The following is a 22,747-nucleotide window of genomic DNA, read 5'->3' as shown; positions in this document are numbered from 1 at the left end:
TAGCAGAGACTGGTATTTATAGAATGAATTCACTGAACCAGAGAGTGACACCTATAGAATCCAACACTCTCAGTTTATACCAGGGGCTGAAGTCTACAAAATGAACCACACAGTCTCACACTGCACTGGAGACCGATGGGTACAGAATGAACCGCCCCTCTTCGCACTCTGCCCGCGACAGGCAGGTGGAGAATGAAACACACACTCTCATATAATCGGACTGAATGTCTCCCGTTTGTTGATTGTCCCTGCACTGCTATCGTTTCCTCTCAATAATTTGTATTTCAAGTGGATTGCAAATCAGCCCTCTCTTCATTTCCGGATTGAAACGTACTCTCTGTTCCCCCAACCCAATGTTTTTTTTTCATTCATGAGGCTACCGTTGCATTCCGTGCGACCGTTTCAATGTCGTTTCTGTTTTCTTTTTCTCTGTCCCTTAATCAACTTGCAAGTTCAACCGTATAATATCTTGTTTGAAGCCTTCGCTGTCGGGAGAGAAAGGCATGAACAGAGACATCGACAAATAGTTTAATACATGAAGGGGCGAGAGATCGAGCGTGTGAGGGAGGGAGAGAGAGAGAGAGAGAGGGAGAGAGAGAGAGAGAGAGAGAGAGAGAGAGAGAGAGAGAGAGAGAGAGAGAGAGAGAGATATGGAGGAAGTGAGTGCGTGTGTGTGACAGAGAGAGAGAGAGTTGGAGAGAAAGCGGGAGATGGAAAGTGAGTGTGTATGAGTGTGAGAGGGTGTGCGTGTGCGAGTGAAAGATGGAGAATGTGTGTATGTGTATGCGTGAGCGTGAGTATGTGTGTGTGTCTGTGTCTGTGTCTGTGTGCGTGTGTGTCTGTGTCTGCCTGTGTGTGTGTGTCTGTCTGTCTGTCTGTCTGTGTGTATGTGTATGCGTGAGCGTGAGTATGTGTGTGTGCGTGTGCCTCTAAGTGTGTGTGTCTCTGTCTGTCTGTATGTGTTTCTCTGGTGATAATGGTTTCTAATTTGAAATTACTTGGTGCCTCACCTTGTTTAGATGTCCTGCGTTTATTTCCACCAGGGCACTTTCGAGATAACCCCAAGTAAACCGGTATTTTATGATAAAGCAGCAGATAAAGTCATCTGTTTACTGAGTTGAATCCATAAATGACAGAAAAATATCACTCCAGTATTTACACCAGAGGCAAACGTATTGATGGTTGTGCTGGTAACACACGGGCAATGAGTGTCAGCGGTATCAGCCGATTTTATTCCTGAAGCTGAGAGAACGAAGAACATCGAACTGATTGTGATATTATTTACGAGTGGGACATCACTCGAATAAACTCATACTCTGGGGCACATTGAGGAACAGATAACAGAATCGGCAAACATAAAAGTGCAGAGATACACGGTGAAGGGAGTCATTTAGAATTGTTCAAGGATATCACCTGTCCGTTGTCGATAATATAATCCTGGAAGCTGACCGAGGGGACGTGGAATTCGCAATTCTCCGGCTTTATGAATATTGTTTTCTCCTCCAGTCTCTGCAGGACTTGACGGACATGATGAAAGTGTTGCTGGGGACAGCTGGAAAATATTAGGATCTAATCTGGGTAGACAGAGACAGAGCGGTTAATAAAGTCTCTTAGTACATCGTTAATCAAGGCTTGAAAAACCGCGGGGGCATTGGTGAGGTCGAAAGGCATAATCAAGTACTCGAGGCGGCCTAAAGGGGTATTGAATGCCGTCATCCACTCGCCCCCTTCCTTTATTCGGACCATATGGTAGGCGCTTAGCAGGTCCAACTTCGAGAAGATGGCGGCTCCGTGAAGTGCTTCGAACACAGAACTTATAAGCTGCAGTGGGTACTTGTTCTTTATGGTTATATGTTTTAGGCCTCGGTAGTCGATGCAGGAACGGAGAAAACCATCCTTATTTCCCCACAGAGAAGAACCCTGCGCCCACCCGGGAGAATGAGGGTCGGATAATGCCCGCCGCGAGAGATTCACTGATGTAACCCACCTTTGCAATCCTCTTTGGCTGGGACAAGTTATACAGCCGACTGGTGGGTAGATGGGCTCCGGGGAGAAGGTCGATTGCACTATCGTATGGTCGGTGTGGAGGCAGGGAAAGGGCGCGTTGTTTACTAAACACTTGTCCCAGGTCGTAGTATTCCGCTGGATCCATGGACAAGTCGGGGGGTTCAACGGCAGATGAGGTCGTGGCGGTTCTTACAGGGGAAAGGGCCGACTGTAGACAGGTGGAGTGACAAAACGGACTCCAATTGGCTATCTTCCCGGCGGACCAATCAATATAAGGATTATGCCGGCTTAACAGGGTACCCAAGAACTATAGGAGCTTGAGGAGAGGAAATTAAGTTAAATTGTACCTGCTCCCGATGGCTCCCAGCGAGGATCAAAGACAGTGGTGGTGTACGGTGAGTTATTCGGGCCAGAAGTCTTCCGTCCAGTGCCCGGGCTTCCAGAGGGGTACTCAACGGCTCCCGAGGGATTCCAGCCTAGGAAGCAATTTTTTCATCCAACAGATTGCCCTCAGCACCGGAGTCTCTCAAGTTTAGGAACTGTTGGCTTAGCTTACAGTAGCTTGGATCTGCATCCCGGATTGGGGAACAGAAGGGAATATTGTCTGACTCACCAGCATCCCCCTTTCTACTGGTGAGCCCTCCATTTTGGCCAAAGGGAACAGGTAGCACGAAAATGGCCAGACTGACCGCAACAGAAACAATCCCCAGCTCTGAATCCCCGGAGTCGCTCTGTGGGAGAAAGACGGCTCCATCCCAGCTGCATTGGATCCTCTCCCGGGGTGGTGGAAACGGCCAGGTCGGGTGCTATTCTACGGACGGGAAGAGGAGAGAAGGTAGGGCTGGGAGAAGATGTTAAAGCGTGCCATGGGGTGCCAAATGAGTAGGACGACCGTTTCTCTCTCTCTCTCTGACGTTCTCCGAGTCGGTTTTTCAACCTGGTGGCCAGGTAGATAACTGAATCCAGGCTGTTAGTGTCATCCCTAGCAGCCAACTTGTCCTTTACCTTATCACAGAGGCCTTGCCGGAATAGCTGCTGCAGTGCCTCATCATTCCAACCCGAGTCGACCGCTAGCGTCCAGAACTCCACGGAGTATTCGGCAACACTACGTCAGCCTTGACGGAGGGTGAGTAGACGCTTAGCTGCATCCCAGGGTACTTAAAGAGGTGGCTCTAGGAATCGTGGACGCATTAGTAATCTTTTTCCAATGATCTATAGATTCAGGATCAGTTTCTGCTGATTGGAGGGTGGCTAATGTTGTCCCAATTTTTCAAGAAGGGAGGGAGAGAGAAAACAGGGAATTATAGACCGGTTAGCCTGACGTCGGTAGTAGGAAAGATGCTGGAGTCTATTATAAAAGAGGAAATTACGACACATTTGGATAGCAGTAGAACGATGTCCGTGTCAGCTTGGATTTATGAAGGGAAAATCATGCTTGACTAATCTTCTGGAGTTTTGTGAGGATGTAACTATGAAAATGGACAAGGGACAGCCAGTGGATATAGTGTACCTGGACTTCCAGAAAGCTTTTGATAAAGTCCCACATAGGAGATTAGTGGGCAAAATTAGGGCACATGGTATTGGGGGCAGAGTACTGACATGGATTGAAAATTTGCTGGCTGACAGGAAACAAAGAGTAGCGATTATCCTGTTCCTGTCGGAATGGCAGGCTGTGACCAGTGGGGTACCGCAAGGTTCGGTGCTGGGACCGCAGCTATTTACAATATATATTTATGATTTAGATGAAGGGACTAAAAGTAACATTAGAAAATTTGCTGATGACACAAAGCTGGGTGGCAGTGTGAAATGTCAGGAAAATGTTATAAGAACGGAGGGTGACTTGGACAGGTAGTGTGAGTAGGCAAATGTATGGCAGATGCAGTTGAATGTGGATAAATGTGAGGTTATCCACATTGGTGGCAAGAACAGGAAGGCAGATTACTATCTAAATGGAGTTAAAGTAGGAAAAGGGGAAGTACGACGAGATCTAGGTGTTCTTGTACATTAGTCAATGAAAGCATGTATGCATGTACAGCAGGCAGTGAAGAAAGCTAATGGAATGCTGGCTTTTATAACATAAGGAATTGAGTATAGGAGTAAAGAGGTCCTTCTGCAGCTGTACAGGGACCTGGTGAGCCCCACCTGGAGTACTGTGTGCAGTTTTGGTCTCCAAATTTGAGGAAGGACATTCTTGCTATCGAGGGAGTGGAGCGTAGGTTCAAAAGGTTAATTCCAGGAATGGCGGGACTGTCATATGTTGAAAGATTGGAGTGACTGGGCTTGTATACACTGGAATTTAGAAGGATGAGAGGGGATCTGATTGAAACATATAAGATTATTAAGGGATTGGACACACTGGAGGCAGGAAGCATGTTCCCGCTGATGGGTGAGTCCAGAACTAGAGGCCACAGTATAAGAATAAGGGGTAGGCCATTTAGAACAGAGAAGTGGAAAAACTTTTTCACCCAGAGAGTGGTGGATATGTGGAATACTCTGCCCCAGAGGGCAGTATAGGCTAAGTCTCTGGATGCTTTCAAGAGAGAGTTAGAGAGAGCTCTTATAGATAGTGGGGTCAAGGGATATGGGGAGAGGGCAGAAACGGGGTACTGCTTGTGTATGATAAGCCATGATCACAGTGAATGGCGGTGCTGGCTAGAAGGGCCGAATGGCCTACTCCTGCACCTACTGTCTATTGTTTACCGCGGACGGGATGTCAAAAATCTTCCTTATTTCTGAGATGAAGTTGGGGAAGGAAGAGCAGGTCTCTGGCTGATTATCCCAAATCGCGGTGGCCCATGCTAAGGCATTTCCTTGCAACAACCCCATAACGTAAGCTATTTTTGATATGTCCATGGCGTACGTGGATGGCTGCTGCTCGAACAACAAAAAGCATTGCAGTAGCAAAGCCCGGCACTTCCCCAGATCTCCGGCGCAGGGTTCTGGTTCAGGTACGTGTGTCTCTCTTAGCGGACGTGTTGTTGACGCATTGGGCGTCGTCAGTACAGGCTGTCTGGGCTGGTCAGACAGAGTTCCCGGAGACGACGGGGTCAGATGGGTAGATAATCGGTCGATCTGTTAACTGATCTTTCTTACGTTCACTGACAGGGAACGGAGGTTCTCCATGACATGCCGGAGAGGGAGGCCTGGCTGGCGAGGGCTTGTTGCAAGGAATTCGCGTTGGCTGGGTTCATTGTGGCCAGTATGTTCTGTCGCACGGGGCGACTGAGGAGAACCCCAGTGCAGGTCACCGGCACGTCGGCTGAGTCGGGGAGGCTGGCGTAGACGTGAACGTAGAACAGCAAACCGGAGAAATCTTGACACGGAGACGGGATTTACAGGGACTATCATGAAATTAGGGCTGAACTAAGAACTAACGGTTCTAATCGGACAAGGGAACGAAGTAGCTCACGAGAATAGACCAACAAACTGGCAACCCGGGATAGTGACGCCATCGGACTTATTGCAGTCTCTGATGAAAACCAGGTGTGCTGTAATTAAGTGAACCAGCTGTAAATGGAAATTTAATGACTGAAATTAGGGTATAATCAGGGCGAAAGAAGCGTTAAAGAGGTACAGCCAACCAGAACCATGACAGAAACCCGCCCTAACGTTCAGGGAGATTTTCACGACTCTTTTGAAAGCAGGCCTCAGTAAAGACAATATTGGCGGTTTACCGATTAGTGTATTGTATGCTGTGTATCATGAGCACATGAAAGCTCGGAAGCCGCCGGCTGCCCCTCCTGCTCCTCCTGCCTCCTCACTGTACCATCGTTAGCTGAACTGCAGGACGTAGGAAAGAAGGCCATACAGGAGGAGACCGGGAAATGGCGTATTCACAACCTCTTCCGGACCTAGGGGGCTGTCCGCGTTCCTCCGACATTGAAGATTAATTTGATGTGGACCCGGGAGGACCCTAGGCCTTATGTACCTCTGGGTGTCCACTGGGCTAAGGGAAATGATCTACGATTTGTTGCTCTGGTGGATACGGGAGCAGGTCATACTGTGATCCCGGGCGATCCCGATATGTGGAGGGGACTGGAGTATAATATTGAAGGGATAGGGGATGTAACGATCGCCGACAACGCACCGCGTTCTGTATCTGTCCTGATTGATGAAACCTCCGAAAGTATCTCAGGAATGAATGCATTGCGCGGAATGCAGTTGAAGGGTCCTTTAATTTTGGGATCTGGAGCATGCAGGTGGTAGTCGGAAGGGCTAAGTGGAAGCCCCTGATTATCCCCCCACCGACGCAGATTTCGTCAATTCTACAATTACGGATACCGGGGCGACACAGCGAAATAACTGATACTGTTGCCTCATTGTAGCAAGCTGTGGTATTAAGACTTGCCACGTTCCTGTACAATAGCCCGGTCTGGCCGGTAAAGAAGACAGACGGGTCCTGTCGAATGACTGTTGATTATAGAGAATTGAATCGATACTCTCCCCCGCCGAGTTCCGCTATGCCTGACATAGGGACGACGGTTGATCATATTACGGATGATACAGATGGTCGATGATATGCTGTTATTGATCTTGCCAACCCCTTCTTTTCGATTCTCTTGAAGGAGGAATCACAGGAGCAGTTCGCGTTCACCTGGAACAGTTGGCAGTATTCCTTTACTCGTTTGCCACAGGGGTATGTTCATAGTCCTATCTTATGCCACGGGATAGTGGTGCGTGATTTGGAGACTAACGTCAGAATACACCACTATATCGGTGATGTTATGTTACAGGGACCTGACGAAGGCAGTGTCGCAGAGACACTGTGGTCCAGGGGTGTCAAACTCATTTTAGGGCACGGGCCGGATTGAGCAAAATGCAGCTTCATGCGGGCCGGATCAGTCGGACGTGTGCGAACGCAGCTTTCGTTGCCTCAGTTTTTTCAGCCTGTTCTCATGTGTCTCAGTCTCTGCTATAACTACAAAGTGTTTCACTCCTCCCCAGGAGGAGAATTAGTCCAGATACTGCTGTCTTGCAGCACAGCCGAAGGGCCTGTATTTTGTTGCAGATTTTCTATGTTTCTAAGGTGCTGCACGTGAGGCTGCTTAACAAGATGACAGCTCATGGAATTACGGGAAAGATACTTGTCTGGATCGAAGACTGGCTGACTGACAAGGGAGAAAGAGTCAGAATAATGTGGACAATTCTGTTTTGCTGTCGGTAACTAATGGTGTTCCGTAGGGGTCAGTATTGAGACGGCATCTTTTCTTGTAAAGTCTGAATGATATGGAGGACGGAATTGATACCTTTATGAGGAACTTTGCAGTTGATACAAAAATAGGTATGGGACAGGTACTTTAGAACAAATCGAGATTATGCAGAAGGACTTCGATAGATTTGGAGAACAGGCAACGAAGGTGCAGAGAAATACCGGGTATGGAAGTGTAGATTCATGTACAATGCAAGAGATAGGGCGTAGAAAAAAATAAATGAGAGAAAAATCAAAAATCAGATGTTCATAATACTTGGGTGTGCTTGAGCAGGTGACCCTAAACGTTTGCTTGCAGATTGAGTTGATTAAGGATGACAACTGTAACGTTAGCATGTAAGAGCAAGGATGTGATACTGTAGCTTTATAACGCATTGGTCAGATCGCTCTTGGTGTATTGTGAGCAGTTTCCGACATCTTATCTAAGAAAAGATGTGCTCGTATTGGAGCGAATCCCGAGAAGGTTCACGAGAATGATTCCAGGAATGAAAGGGGTAATGTATGAGGACAATTAGATGGCTTTGACCCTGTACTCGCTGGTCCAGAAGAAAGAGAGGGGATCTAATTGAAACCTATTAAATATTGAAAGGCCTTGACAGAGTAGCTGTGAAGAAGATTCACCTCACACTGTGTGAGTCTGGGACCAGAGGCCACGGCCTCAATATACAGGGCGTCCACTGAAAGCAGAGATGAGGAGGAATTTCTTCAGTTAGGGACTGGTAAATATTTGGAATTCATTGCCACGGACGGAGTAAAGGTCAAGTCATTGAGTGTATTTTAAATGGATGGTGAAAGATTGTGGGGAGAAGACGGGATAATGGGGTTGAGATCGATAATCAATTGGACATGAAGGAATGGCGGAACAGACTCGATTGGCTGAGCAGCCACTGTCTCATATCTCATGCTTCATGGTCTGAAGAAGAGGCTAGTGAGGTTACATTAGGGTTAGAGTATTGTTAGGGTATCCATGTCTGGATTAGTGTATTCAGTTTTGGTCGTTCTGCTACAGGAGTGAGGACGTCAAGCTGGACTGAGTACAGTGGAGATTTACGAGAATGGTGCCGGTACTCGAGGGGCTGGGTTCTGGAGAGAATTTGGGCAGTTTGGGAATTCACACCTTGAAGTGCAGGAGATTGAGGCTGACCTTGTTCCAAGCTTTGAGTGTACAGAAATGGGGAATGTGTGCAGTCCTTTTCCCACTTTTGTGGAATCAACAACCAGACGGCACCGGTTTAAGGTGAGAGAGGATTGATTAAATAGGGATTCCAGGGTAAAATTATTAATCCACTGTCCTTTCCGGTTCATTGTTTAACTAACACGATGAGTTCACTCTCAGGTTGGAGGAGCAGCACCTCATATTACATCCGGGTAGTTTACTCCCCGATGGCATGAACATCCATGTCTTTAACTTCTACCTCCACCTTTTCTTTTCATCAGCCCACACGCCCGTCTCCTCCATTCTGTCTCCCCACTTCTCTCTTCTCCACTGCGGATCGTCTCCCTCTGCTTCATCTTTTACTTATTTTTTCCCCATGGTCCGCTCTCCTATCCTATCAGATTCCTTCTTTTCATCCCTTTGCATTTTCCGCCTACCACCTCACAGCGTCTCACTTCATCTCCCACCCACTCAGCTTCAGTCATATCTGGCTTCACCTATCATCTACCAGCTTGGACTCTTTCCACTCCCCGCACCATCTTATTCCGGCTTCTCCCCACTTCCAGTCCCGATGAAGGGTCTCGGCAGGAAATCTCTGTTTTGCTTTATCCTCCTCTATAGAAGCTACCTGACCTCCTGTCTTCCTCCAACATTTTGTGTATGTTACTCTGCATCTCCAACATCTGCCGAATCTCATCAGGACAGAGAGCAGAATGCACAGCCTACATCGGGTCTCACTAATGTCGAGGAGGCCACACCTGGAAAACTGGAAACAGTAAATGACCCGACAGGCACGATGTTGAAAAGTTGCCTCATATGGAAGGACTGTTTGGGACCCTGACTAGTGGTGAGGAGAGTGGTCTGGGGCAGATCTAGCATTTCATCCACTTGCAGAGTTGGCTTCCAGCCCCTACACCCCTCCTTATCGCTGTAAAACTCTCTCTTTTGTGGGCAACTCTTATACTTGGTGGTGAATCGCCACAATAACAGGACCCTCTGATTTGTTCACTCCATTGTCACCAGGTGGCGCTCTGCCGCAATAAAGCTGAGAGACAGAAATGTGACGCTGCAGCCTGCTGAAATGTTTATTCAAGATTCAAGGTTGTTTAATTCCCTTTTTAGCAAACACGTGTAAATGAGGTCGAAATAATTATTATTCCGGCTCCAATGCAACACAAAACGACAAATGTAACAGCATATATCCACAGCTTATATACTGTGCACGGATGGATTGTATATCCATAAAGTGACGCTCGGCACTGGATGGCTGAAAATAAGATGACAGACAGGAAATTATAAAATAGAGGTCGTGTGGAATGTTGGATTAGTGGGTAAAGATATTTATCAGCCTTACTGCTTAGGAAAAGTAGCTGTTTAGAATCTGGTAGTCCTGGGGAGGATGCTGCGTAGTCTACCCCCGATGAGAGTGGGACAAACAGTCCATGAGCGGGATGGGTGGAGGCACATGATGAAAATCAGGTAGATGCTTGATCTCAAGAGAGGGAATCTGGAAAATACCTATCAGATGCCTTTTAGAACAGCTTGTAATTGTGCTAACTAAGGAAAAGTTAATTCTGGATTGAGTGCTGTGTAATGAACCAAATTTGATTAGGGAGCTTATGGTAAAGGAAACATGTGGATGCAGTGATCATAACAGGTTAGAATTCAGCCTGCACCTTGAGATGGGAAAGGCTCAACAAGTCATCATTATTAGTGGAGTGAAGGGAACTGCGGAGGCATGGGAGATCACTATCAGGGATGATGGCAGAATAGCAATGGCTGGAGTTGCTCAAATTGACAGCCTCAGGGTTGAAGAGAAACACATCAGATTCCACCTGCGCAGCTTCAACCTGAAGGCAGGAATATCGATTTCTCCGTCCAGTAAAAAAAAATCACTGCCCATCGCCTCTCCTACTCTCCACTCTGGCCATGCACCTTTAAAGTTATGTAAATGTGATGTCACCATTCAGTCCGAGAGGACTATTCATAAGGATGTAGCGGTGTGCTACACGCAGCGCTGAAATAACGACACGTAGTCGGTGAGCTGCAGTTGCAAAAGGGATTTATTCGAACATCGCGGCCTCGCTTTAAGGCCTTCTTGATCCTGATACTCTATCAGGATGCTCAACAAATACCCTATTGTTTGTGAAAGTGTTCGAAATTCAGGGTCAAATTAGCTCACCTCTGCTGATAAATCATCCCATGTATTACACTGCTAAAACCGCTCTGACTGGCTCCATAGCTACTCTTAAGATTTCTTTCTGCTGAGGGATTAAAACCGTGCATAGAATTCGATGTGTAGCCTCATTAGTACCCTGTACGCTGGTAGCTACACCGACCCATTACATAATCTCTACTCCTTGTGCGGGGATTAGAGATTATGCCATTTGAACTACTACTTGAAATCTGCCTTTTGAACTACTTGATGCAGAATCACAACGTCGTCATTAGATTTCCTTCCTGTGTTTCTGTGTTCTCAGCAGATTGGACATCTCGCATCCCGTTCCCTCCTCTAGGCGATTAAGCAGTGAACAAATTTAGTGAGCATATAAACATGGACGATAGCATGTCTCTAGGGTTAGTCCTTCGCTGTGGGTGTAAGATATGGGACACCCGGGAATCTTCCAGTCTCCCAGATGGCCATATCTGTGCCTGGTGCACCGAGATGCAGCTTCTGAGAGAACGTGTTAGGGATCTGGAGCTGCGGCTTGATGACCTACAGCTTGTAATGGAACGTGAGCAGGAGATCGATAGGAGCTACAAGGGGTTAGTCACCCCGAGGCTGCAGGAGTTATATAAGTGGGTGATTGTCATGGAAAGACAGTAATCGTTATCTCGTGTTGGATGCTGTTGAGGGGATGACCACAGGGGGGGTCTCTAGTATCTGAGCTCTTCCCATTTTTTCCATGACAATCACCCACTCATCTAACTCCCGCAGCCCGTCCTGCAGGTCCAACTCCTGCAGGTCTCTGGCACTGAGCCCGGTTCCGTGAAGCAGAAGGGAGGGAGTAAGATGAGGAATACGGTAGTCATAGGGGGTCGCATAGTGAGGGGAACAGACAGGAGGTTCTGTCAGCCTGATAGAGATAGTGTTCCATCCCAGGTGCCAGGGTACGGGATGTCTCGGATCGGGTACAGTGTATTCTGAAGGGAAAGGGTGAACAGCTAGAAGTCTTGGTACACGTCGGTACCAATGACATAGGTAGAAAAAAGAGAGGAGGTCCTGAAGAGAGAATTCAGGAGTTACGTAGGAAGCTGGAAAGCAGGATAGTAATCCAGGGTAGTAATCTCAGGATTGCTGCCCGTGCCACATGCTAACGAGCGCAAGAATAGCATGACCAGGCATATCATTGCATGAGTGATAGACTAGTGTAGGGGACAGGGTTTTGGTTTCCTGGATCCTTGGGGCATCTTCGGGGAGGTGCGGCCTGTTCAGAAACGACGGATTACAGCTGAACCGAAGGCGGTGCAAAATCCTAGAGAGGAGCTCTAATAGAGCTGTTAGGGAGCGATTAAACTAATTTGAATTTAGTTTGCGATCCGGAGTGATAGGACTGAGGAAGTGGAAAACAGAAATAAATCAGAGATAGCGTGCAACAGAGATGACAGAAAGCAAAGGCAGAAGATGAGGCTTAATCACAGCCAGTGGGATGAGTTACCGGGTAATAGAGGCGTGGTGCAGTAAAAACAGTAAATCCTGGACTGGAAGTGTTGCATTTGAATACAGCAGCATGAGAAATCAAATGGACGATCCTAAAATCCAGATACACATTGGCAAGTATGACGTTGTGGCCATCTCCGAAACTTAGCTAAAGGATGGCTGCCATTGGGAGCTGAATGTCCAAGGATATACGGTGTATCGGACAGATAGGTTAGTAGACAGGGGAGGGGTGTGTACCCCTGTGTATAAGAAATGATATTAAATCATTAGAAAGGGATGACATAGGATCGGAAGCTGTAGAGTCTCTATGGTTTGAGTTAAGAAATGGCAAGGGTAAAAGTACCCTAATGACAGCTGTATACAGGCTTCCAAACAGCAGCCGGGATGTGGAAAAGGCGTGTCAGAGGGGCAATATCATGATAATCATTACAAATGTTAACATGCTGGTAGATTTGGAAAAACAAGCCGCTACTGGACCGCAAAAGAGAGAATTTGTGGAATGTCGAAGGGATGGCTTTTTAGAATAGCTTGTTGTCGAGCCCACTAGGTGATCAGCTGTGCTGGATTAGGGGTTGTGCAATGATCTGGAAGTGATAAGATAGTTTCAGGTTAAGGAACCCTTAGGGAACAGTAATCACAATATGATAAAGTTCACTTTGAAATTTTAGAAGGAGAAACTAAATTCCAACGTGTCGTTATTTATCTTATAAGAATCACTGTGGTTATAATTAAAACTATTATCATAGACTACAAGCAGAAGCATTCCCCAGAAGTCTCCAAAAATGTTAAAAGGCCATGGCCAGGTTCTCTTACTATCGGTGAACCCATGCATCTTTTCTCCAATTCCCTTAATTTTCTGGATTTCCTGAGTGATATGCTGAGATAGATCTGTAACATTAGAAGCCTCATCTGGAATATTCCTTTCCTTTGACAGCAAATGTCACTCCTTTCTCTGCTGGCAATAAATCCAATGCCATCCTATTCTGTAAAACTGCCATCCTCAGAGCTGATATTTCAGTAGTTAAATCCTTGATCCGGGTCTGGATATCAGTTAAAAACTTTGCAGTGTTATTCGCCAACTGTTCTAGTGCAGCTGCCAACTTTAATACTTCTCACGAATTTCGGTCTAACCCATAGAAAGGAAAAGATATCATCCAAAATTTCTCACTTTCTGTAGTTTTTCTCCTATTTCGTTCTAGCTGATTATGATGAGAAATGTTGGCTAATGAATATATAGAGGGTACTACATAAGCTGAGTAGCAACATCCCGTCCAATTTCTCACCGTGTTAGTTCCCTTGTCATCATAAGGCCCTGAGAGCCACGGATGTGCCTTCTTACCACATACACAATAAGTTCCGTTAGCAGCGTACGGAGGGGGATCAGTCCTAATTTCTGTACAAGAGTTATTTCCCAAAAACATTTCCTCTATTCTTCCAGTACGACAATAACAGATTCCATTTACCTTACTCAGAGTATGGGAAGGTTGTACAGAAGTTCTCTCAGGTCACTTCTGTAGGTATTCGTAAATAGCATCCCTTAAAACAGTGACACCCACAATTCTGGGTTGTGCTACATCCTGATATCCACCATCGATCCAATAATGCGTCTCAGGATTTACTCAAAGAATTCATAATTCTCACAGGTAACATCTCACGACGATTCAAAGGAACTCCTTCCAAGGGCATTCCTGGTTCCGCATGCTGGGGTAACCTGGCACATACCCAGCAAGCCGACTGCCTTTTTCGTTCTGCATATGTGTGGCATAGAGAAAGGAAAGTATTTGTTTGGAAACTTGGAGGACATAATACAAAAAGTAACATTAGTACAGTCATCAAGATATTATTCCCCCTTCGTTTCTCCTACTTCCTTAACGGCGGGTTTACAGTCAGTTCGATGAATCCACCTTGGTTGCCCCTCCACACTCACGGCCGTGCGTGTGGTCAGCAGCACCTGATAGGGTCCTTTCCACCGAATGCCCAATTTCTTTCTGTCCCAATGCTTTATCAAGACAAAGTCTCCAGGATTAACAGTGGGATAGTACCCTTTAGCTTGATCCTCTAACTCTTGGTGGACCTGGAGAAACTGCGAATGTAAACGTTGGAAAATCTTTGGTTAGTTTACACATCTTTTTTTCCATTTCCTCCCCTATAGTATGCATCTCTATTTTATCAGGGAGGAGATGAGTTAACCCGGTGTCCATCGCGTACGTATAGGCTTTCGATAAAGGATTTCTGATGAGGATAATCCAGCTTTAGTGGAGAGCATGAAGCTCATATGGAACAATACCAGACGTAAAACCTTAAACCAGGTTAGTCCAGTTTCTTGCATAAGTTTAGTTAGTTTATTCTTTAAGGTTCCATTTGCTCGTTCCACTATGCCAGCGGCTCTTGGATGGTGAGCACAGTGAAATTGCTGTTTTATTGCCAGTTCTTTACAGTTTCTGTTTTCATTTATCTTAGTAATAAACTGAGGGCTATTGTATGAGCTTATTGATTCAGCAAATCCCAAACAGGGAATCACTTCTCTTAGTAATATTTTTACAACAGTATATCAGTGGTGGGTACAGCATCTATCTGTCTGCTAAATACATCTACTATTACCAAGCAATGTTTACAATAATGTGCTCTAGGTAGTTCTATAAAATCAAGTTGTAAAGAAGAAAAAGGTCCACCAGTTCCGGAAACACAAGGCATTCCCTTTCCAGCATTCGTGTTTTTTTTTCATGCTGTGGCTCGCTTTTCAGCTGCTTCCTGGAAATCAGGGTGCCACCAAGATATTAACCATTCCCTCCTTGCCCAAGTGTGTAGAATTATTTACATAATCTATTAAGATAGATAAGAACACAGAAGGAACACAAACCTGTCCTACAGGTGTCACCCATAAATTTGTCTGAGGTTGAAGGTGGTAACCCATTTGGGATGGTAGTTTGCGTTCTCCTTCAGCGGCGTCCCCGTGGAACTTATATATTCCCCTGATGTTAGTTACGTTTTCCTTCATGTCCGCCATACCCGTCCTTAGATTTTGTCTAATAAGAGCTTGCTGGTCTCCCGAAGGGACTAAAAATGTGGGGTACGGGAGTCTATGTAAAAGTTCGCCGTTTAATCTGTTTGAGATTTCTTCTCCACAGGCTTTTTCATGTTAGCATTCGAAACGTTAATCAACGAGGAATTCAGTTTTGGCTTGAATTTTTAGCTCCTCCACTGAAGCCCTCACTCAGGCCCTGTTTATTTTGTTCCAAATAGTTGTGGACTCCCTCTTCAGTGCCTTCTTCATTTATGACTTTCCATTGTTTGTTTAAGGTCTTCTACAAAGAATTGGTTCTGTGGTGGATTCTCAAAGTCAGAACTGAGTACGCTGTCAGACTGCACTTTAGTCTGTTGCTAGGATACAGGCACGAGTCAGAGCAAGTAGCTCAGCGTTCTGGGCGGAGACAGCTGCTGCAAAGGAGACTTGCTCAATTACTACACTGTTGTCACTTATCGCATAGACTGAACATCGTTTTCCTGCTGGATCCACAAAAGAGCTTACAGCCTCATAAAACGTTGCCTCGGGCTGGAAGGGGTATTGCGGAAGGGATGGGAGAGTCTGTCCTTCTCTCACGGTGATCCGGACGGGGGTTGGGGAGGGGGAGCTGTTGGTGCGGTCGACTTCATGGCCTGAAATTTCCCAGAGATGTAGTACAACGTCCTGGTTGAGGTCAGTGTTAAAAAGGGTCTTGCCAGATGTCCCGTCTTCAACTTTGACTGCTTCGCGTATCGGAGTTGGCCCGCGGCCAAGTCTTGACCGTCTCCCTCGGTGCTGGAGACTTGTTTCGTCAGGGTGTAGGCAAGGAACCCAGGGCAAAGGCTGTGTGTTATATGGGGAACCACCATTTCTGTCTGCCGCCAAAGGAAATCCGGAACTTTGGCCAGTAATGCACTGCCCTCTCTTTCTTGATCTCTCCAATCACCGTGACTGGGAAACTCTGCTTATCGAGACGTGCATAATACTGGCTTTCCTCAGTTGAAAACTCTGTAGGATCATAGCACAGAGGGCCTGCCTCTGGCAGAGGGGGATCAAACGAAGTGGAATCCAATTTAAGTGCCCACCACTCGCGGAGCGTGGAGGGTTGTCGGTAACTGGGGAAGCTATCGGTTGTTCGCTAGCCCCAGGATGATATCCCTGACCGTGCATAGAATCTCAAATTCCAACGGACAGAGCAAGTCTCATTCTGCTAGATTACAACCCAGTGGGTGCAGACATGAATACGTGCATTCCATGCTTTGATTCCCGTTTCTGATCCCCCAGATATAGCCCGCTCGCTTCCTTCTTCCCGCTGAACATTTTCACCTTTAATATTAGTTCCCTCCGGGGTTGATCGGGATTCGAAAAACGTGTCTCAACAATATGTCAAAGCTCGTCATATTCCATTTTGATCATTGTCAGGCCAATCCATAGCATTTGGCTAACTTAACTGGTAAGCATTGGAATAGTAAGGCATTAAACTCGGGGGCTGTTTGGGGCTGGTGTGTGGGGACTGATTCCAACTATCAGAGGCAATTATAGTCTGCAATCTGTTCTGTCTGTTCATTTTCATTCTGGTTTCCCGCCTGTCACACCTGATAGGTTCGGTATCTTGATTCTGCTTCATCATTCTGCAGAGACAGAATACATTTTCCACGGTCGCATTAAACATTTGTATCGTACTGCGGACACACTGAGCAAACTGTGCTGTTTTTTTTCTTTTCTATCTGCGGCCTGGTTCATGATCATTATCATTTCCTGAGGCGTCCAGGGTGCATACACAGGAACTACTGGGGGCTTCTCGTAGATTGGGCAGCATTCGGGTGTGCAATTGTCTCTGTGGAGCCATTAACTCTGGGGTCTTATTGGATTCTTCCCTCCCTGTTTCGGAATAATCTTCGGTATTCCCTTTCCTTTCTGGATCTCAGAGCCTTCCCTTCCCTGCCACTGCTGTTTTACCCGAAAGGTCACTGTATCTGAGTACTCGGAAGATTGGGGTTCGGGAGAACCGGGCGCACTCGGCCCCTGATAAGGTAGAGATACTGTGCGTTTCCAATCCTCATCGTGGTCACTATCCTCAAACAGGGTCGGTATGCCGGACATGGGTTCGGGATCCCGTATTTGCCCCAGATCTCTCGCGTAGCACTGTCGATCTAAACCTTCTTGTGCATATCTGCCTTTGCCTGTTAACTGTGTTACTCTATCTGGCCGGTAAAGTGGAATTTCATTTGATGTCAGCTTTAGCTTTCCGTTCATTAATCAGGAATTTCCATTTCTTTCCACAGTTCTTTTTCGTCCATATGACTCGTTATCCCAAGTTCCTCCCAACGACCAAATATAGTTACGCAATTTCTTATTTAAGCATGCTGATAATCTACAATAGCTCCCAAAACGCCATTTGTTCCAGCAGAAATGTTATGACATTTTCCTAAAGTGACCCAAAATGCGCAAAAATGAAAAAAAAATAAAAATATTAAACTTGTGTACAGGTGCTACAATTTTTGCAACTGTGAAGCTGTTCCAGGTCAAATTTTACACGTACCGATTGCAACGGCTACTGGTGGTCTAATGTTACGCGGAACTCCTGACAAACTGACAGCAATCAGGGATGTCTGGGACAAGTGGGGAAGATTTCCCTCTAATGCACAACCCTGTCCTGAGGTCACAATGGATGAAAGACTGGTTCCATTCAGAGGTAATAAATGTCTGCCCTTTTATTGTTAGACTAGTCAATCACTGCTTCAATGAACACATGCTGTCGGTTAATTTAGCTAATGATATTTCCCCTTTTTGTGCTTTTGCAGATCGCCGTCCTTTCCGCCAGTACATGCCTAGCAAACCAATGAGATATGGGATAATGATATGGATGTGATCTACATGGATTTCAGTAAGGCATTTAACAAGGTTCCACACGGTAGGCTTATTCAGAAAGTTAGAAGGCATGGGATCCCGGGAATTTTGGCCAGATGGATTCAAAATTGGCTTGCCTGCAGAAGGCAGAGGGTTGTGGTGGAGGGAGTACATTCAGATTGGAGGGTTGTGACTAGTGGTTTCCCACAAGGATCTGTTCTGGGACATCTACTTTTCGTGATTTTTATTAACGACCTGGATGTGGGGGTAGAAGGGTAGGTTGGCAAGATTGCAGACGACACAAAGATTGGTAGTGTTGTAGATAGTGTAGAGGATTGTCGAAGATTGCAGAGAGACATTTATAGGATGCAGAAGTGGGCTGAGCAGTGACAGATGGAGTTCAACTCGAAGAAGTCTGAGGTGGTACACTTTGGAAGGACAAACTCCAAAGCAGAGTACAAAGTAAATGGCAGAATACTTGGTAGTGTGGAGGAGCAGAGGGATCTGAGGGTACATGTCCACGGTTCCCTGAAAGTTGCCTCACAGTTAGATAGGGTAGTTAAGAAAGCTTATGGGGTGTTAACTTTCATAAGTCGAGAGGTAGATTTCAAGAGTCGCGATGCAATGATGCAGCTCTATAAAACTCTAGTTAGGCCACACTTGGAGTACTGTGCTCAGTTCTGGTCGCCTCACAAGAGGAAGGATGTGGAAGCATTGGAAAGGGTACAGTGGAGATTTACCATGATGTTGCCTGGTTTAGAGAGTATGCATCATGATCAGAGATTAAGGGAGCTAGGGCTTTACTCTTTGGAGAGAAGGAGGACGAAAGGAGACATGATAGCGGATATTAAGAGGAATAGACAGAGTGGACAGCCAGCGCCTCTTCCCCAGAGCCCCACTGCTCGGTACAAGAGGACATGGCTTTAAGGTAAGGGGAGGGAAGTTCAAGGAGGATATTACAGGAAGGTTTTTCACTCAGAGAGTGGTTGGTGCGTGGAATGCACTGCCTGAGTCCGTGGTGGAGGCAGACACACTAGTGAAGTTTAAGAGACTACTAGACAGGTATATGGTGGAATTTAAGTTGGGGGGTTATATGAGAGGCAGGGTTTGAAGGTCAGCACAACATTGTGGGCCGAAGGGGCTGTAATGTACTTTACTATTCTATGTCTATATCTTTAAGGACAGCCTGTGATGTGTTTTCCAGTTACGCTTGGAGTATGCAAGTGAGTACGGGGAAGCCAGCTGTGGGAGGCCCGGAGAGAACGCAAGGCGTGCGCGTCATGTTGGACATGACAGAAGGGCTGAAAGGACACAATGTAACCTGTGACAACTTCTTCACGTCTCAGTACCTGGGTCAGGCGCTCCTGAAGAAGAAAATCACAATGGTGGGCACTGTGAGGCGGAAAGGCCGGAGCTGGCACCTGCTCTGATTGCAACAAGGGGGAGAGAAGTCTTGTCTTCTAAGTTAGCGTTCACCCATGACACCACAGTTGTGCCGTATATGGCAAAGAAGAGCAAGAATGTGATCCTCATCAGCACTTTACATAAGGCTGCAGAGGTAAGCGATCGGGGGACAGAAAACCAGCCTTCTTTCTGGACTACAATGCCAACAAATGGGGCGTTGAAAACCTTGACAAAGTCACGTGCACATACAGCTGTAAGAGCAGAACAGCCCGCTGTTCTCTCGTTATATTTCGAAAACATCACTGACATTTCCACATACAATGCCTTTACAATACAATGCCTGGAGGACAAGCAAAAGGGACTGGAGGAGGTACTTTTTGGAGGAGCTTGGAAAGGCGCTTGTGACTCTTTCTATGCAATGGCGAGAACACCTTCCCCACACAGCATTCTCAGCAGTAGTGTTAAGGGCAGTGCAGCAATCTGAACCTGGTCCTGCTCAACAAGTCCGAAAAGAGGCCAAAACAGAGGGACAGAAGAGAGGGAGATGCAAATTCTGCCCTGCAAAAAAGAACTGCAAACCATCGACTACTTGGAGCAAATGTGCTAGGCTCATATGCAAGGACCATGCACGCAGGGTTTCCCATGACTGCTTTGAATGTTTAGTTTGTTGGTTAAATGTTATTTCATGTTGAATTCATAGTTATAATTCGATAGTAGTTAGTAAGATTTTGTTATGATATAGCAGTGTGGGCAGTGTTTGCTGATCTTAATGGTTACAAATGGGTATATAATACTGGTTATAAAATAAACCCTAAAGTTCACAAATGCTGTTGCCATTTTCAGTTTCAATAAAATATATTACATTCTTTATGGTTGTTATGTTTTCATGTCTTAAGTAGAATAGGGCATTATATTGTGTGACAGTTTTGGTGTTTTCTCCAATGATGAGAGGTGTAAAACCTAAAAAATAACTGTCCCTCATCTCTGATACATTAGTTAAGGATTTGTCATACTTTTATTAATGTCAGATAGGCTACTCTGACATCGTAAATAGATGAGTGGCTCACAATTTGTTATAGACACCTGTTACAGAGGGAATCTTGGGCCAGGGTCAAAATTGACCCTTACCATACTGGGAAGGTATAAAATCTGAACAGAGTGTAACGGGGTTTTTTTTCTTTTTCTTTGTTACTGTGTATGTAATCAAAATGGCGTCTTTGTTTTGTTACAAGTAGGAATCCTGGCGCCTGAGTTAATAGTAGGAATGCTAGGTTCTTTGTTATGATAAGTGTTGGAAGCTTGTTTGGGACTGTAAACTGTTTGTTGGCGGGGCTTTTGGGGAGTCGGCGCGATGGAGTGAGAGAGAGAGGACGGGGTGCTGGAAGCTGGGCGACGGTACGGACCCCGAGCGGGGGTCCCCGGCCCAAGGTTTTCGGTGATGAGAGGAGACGGAGACAGAGGAGTGTGGAGCGACTGGTCGACCACCGTGGGGGTCCCAGGAGGCGGGTCGAGGAGTTCGGAGGGGATCGAATACCAGAAGACTTCAGTAATTGAGCTCCAACGATTGTGCACGAAGTGGTTTGGACTTTGATAAGTTTGGCGCCTTTTCTTTTTTTTTTCTCTTATTCATATATACTGTATCGTTAGTAATCGCTTAGTTATAGTACTCTTTATAAATTGTACTCATTTAATCGCATAAGGTGTACTGTCTGTTTTTCGGCGAGGCAGGGACATCACACAGCATCCACACCAGCTGATTACCCAGTTTGGCGGGGCCGAAGGCTGCTCCCCCTAGACTAGAACGAGTTTGAGCGATGCCTGAGGTGACCCAGGGGTTACATTGTGGGTGCGATCGTCCGGGATTGATTTCTGTGGAAGCTGTGTGATCGCCCTCTTTAAATTGTGTCTGCGGCGAAGAGCTGGTGTGCCTTTGTGGGTGTGCGATTGCCGGTTATCTCTGCATGTGTGTTGGGTGGGGTGGCTGCTGTTGGTAGCCCGGAGGTCGTTGTTCGAGTTCCGACTAGCGCTGACGAAATGGTGGTGGTGCCATGGGTTGTCCGTACTGTTTGGAGAGTGAGGAGTGACAGGTTGGGATGTTTCAGCTATGGTGGGCTCCGCCCGGTTGTTGGAATAACGTCCAGCCCTAAAGGGGCGGAGCAGACCTCTCAGTTGTTGGGTGAGTGGCAGTGCTTGGCTGAGGGAAAGCGACAGGGATTGGTTGAAAGTTTGAGTAGGCGGGCTGGTAGCGTTGTTAGAACTGTCGGGCGCAATTATCTCGAAGTGACAGCTGCCAGTTCTGGGAACGTGTGGGAAAATGCGTGTGGTTCGACTGGAAGTCAAATGCCGCAGCTGGGGGGCTTATCATATCCGTGGCAGGAGATTGGTGGGAAGTTTTTAGGGTATCCCTTTTGGTTAGGAGGGCAGATAAATTGCTTGCGGAGACAGGGGGATTTGTCGAGGGGATCAGTTGTTCCGTTGATCCGAGAGATGTCGGGAAACTTAGAGGAGGCCCAGTGGGGGAACGGCTTGGGGTCTCTGGGGGAGCACGTTCCCAGCAATGTACCCGCAAGGAACAGACCCTATTCCTGAAGGCTTAGAGGGACCACGCACTCAGGTGTTGTTGCGGATGGATGGAAGTCAAGTTAAAGCCATCCTCGGCACCGGGGCACCGGTTAAGTTGCTGTACAGTTTGTTTTATAACCGCTTTTGGAAGCCTTTACCCTTGATGACATTGACGGCACTGGAGATTTGGGGTACCAGTGCCGGTGATTATAAAGACGACGGTTGTTGGTCAGTGAAAATGGAGTTCTTAGAGGCAAATGTGGAGGTGACTGAGGTTCGTGAATCGTTAATGCTGATGTGTCCGGACCCTGTTGAGACGGGCAGCGTTTCGGTTATGGAGAGAACCAATATCCTGTTGGTGCGCTTGGGGGCCTGCCCGGAGGAGGCGGGTGAGAGCTGTTTGGAGGCATTATCGATGCACCCAGAGTTTCGAGCTGCTTGTGCGGACGTGTGTAGCAGCATTGGGCCAATACCGAATTCCAACGAGAGCCGGTGGTGGTATGGCCTGGAGAAGTATCTGAGGGTGAGACCCTCTTAGTGGACGCTGCGAAATACCACCAGGGAGGGGAGTTGACTGCTGAAGACACCTCGGTGAGGCAGAGGTTGCGGCGACTGGCCCCTACAGAGTGGCAGACGGAGGCAGCGTGTGTGTGGATTATATTGGGCCGTAGAGGCGATGGCCTATCTGAGTAGTGCGAAGAGGTTTAAGGTGCTGGATCTGAGGAGTGGATGTTGCCAGATCCCGATGAGTGAGGCCGCCAAGGAGAAGACGGCGGTTCAAAGTTTCCTAGGAGTCTTTCCGGTCCGAAAAGATACCACAGGGTATCTCCGGAGCCCTTGCAACCTCCCTGCAGGGCATGTGGAAGACCATGGGGTGTGGAGGCGTTTGGAATT

The sequence above is a fragment of the Hemitrygon akajei genome, unplaced genomic scaffold (genome assembly GCF_048418815.1).
Source record: "Hemitrygon akajei unplaced genomic scaffold, sHemAka1.3 Scf000095, whole genome shotgun sequence".
Taxonomy (NCBI): Eukaryota; Metazoa; Chordata; class Chondrichthyes; order Myliobatiformes; family Dasyatidae; genus Hemitrygon; species Hemitrygon akajei.
This window is presented reverse-complemented; position numbering follows the sequence as displayed.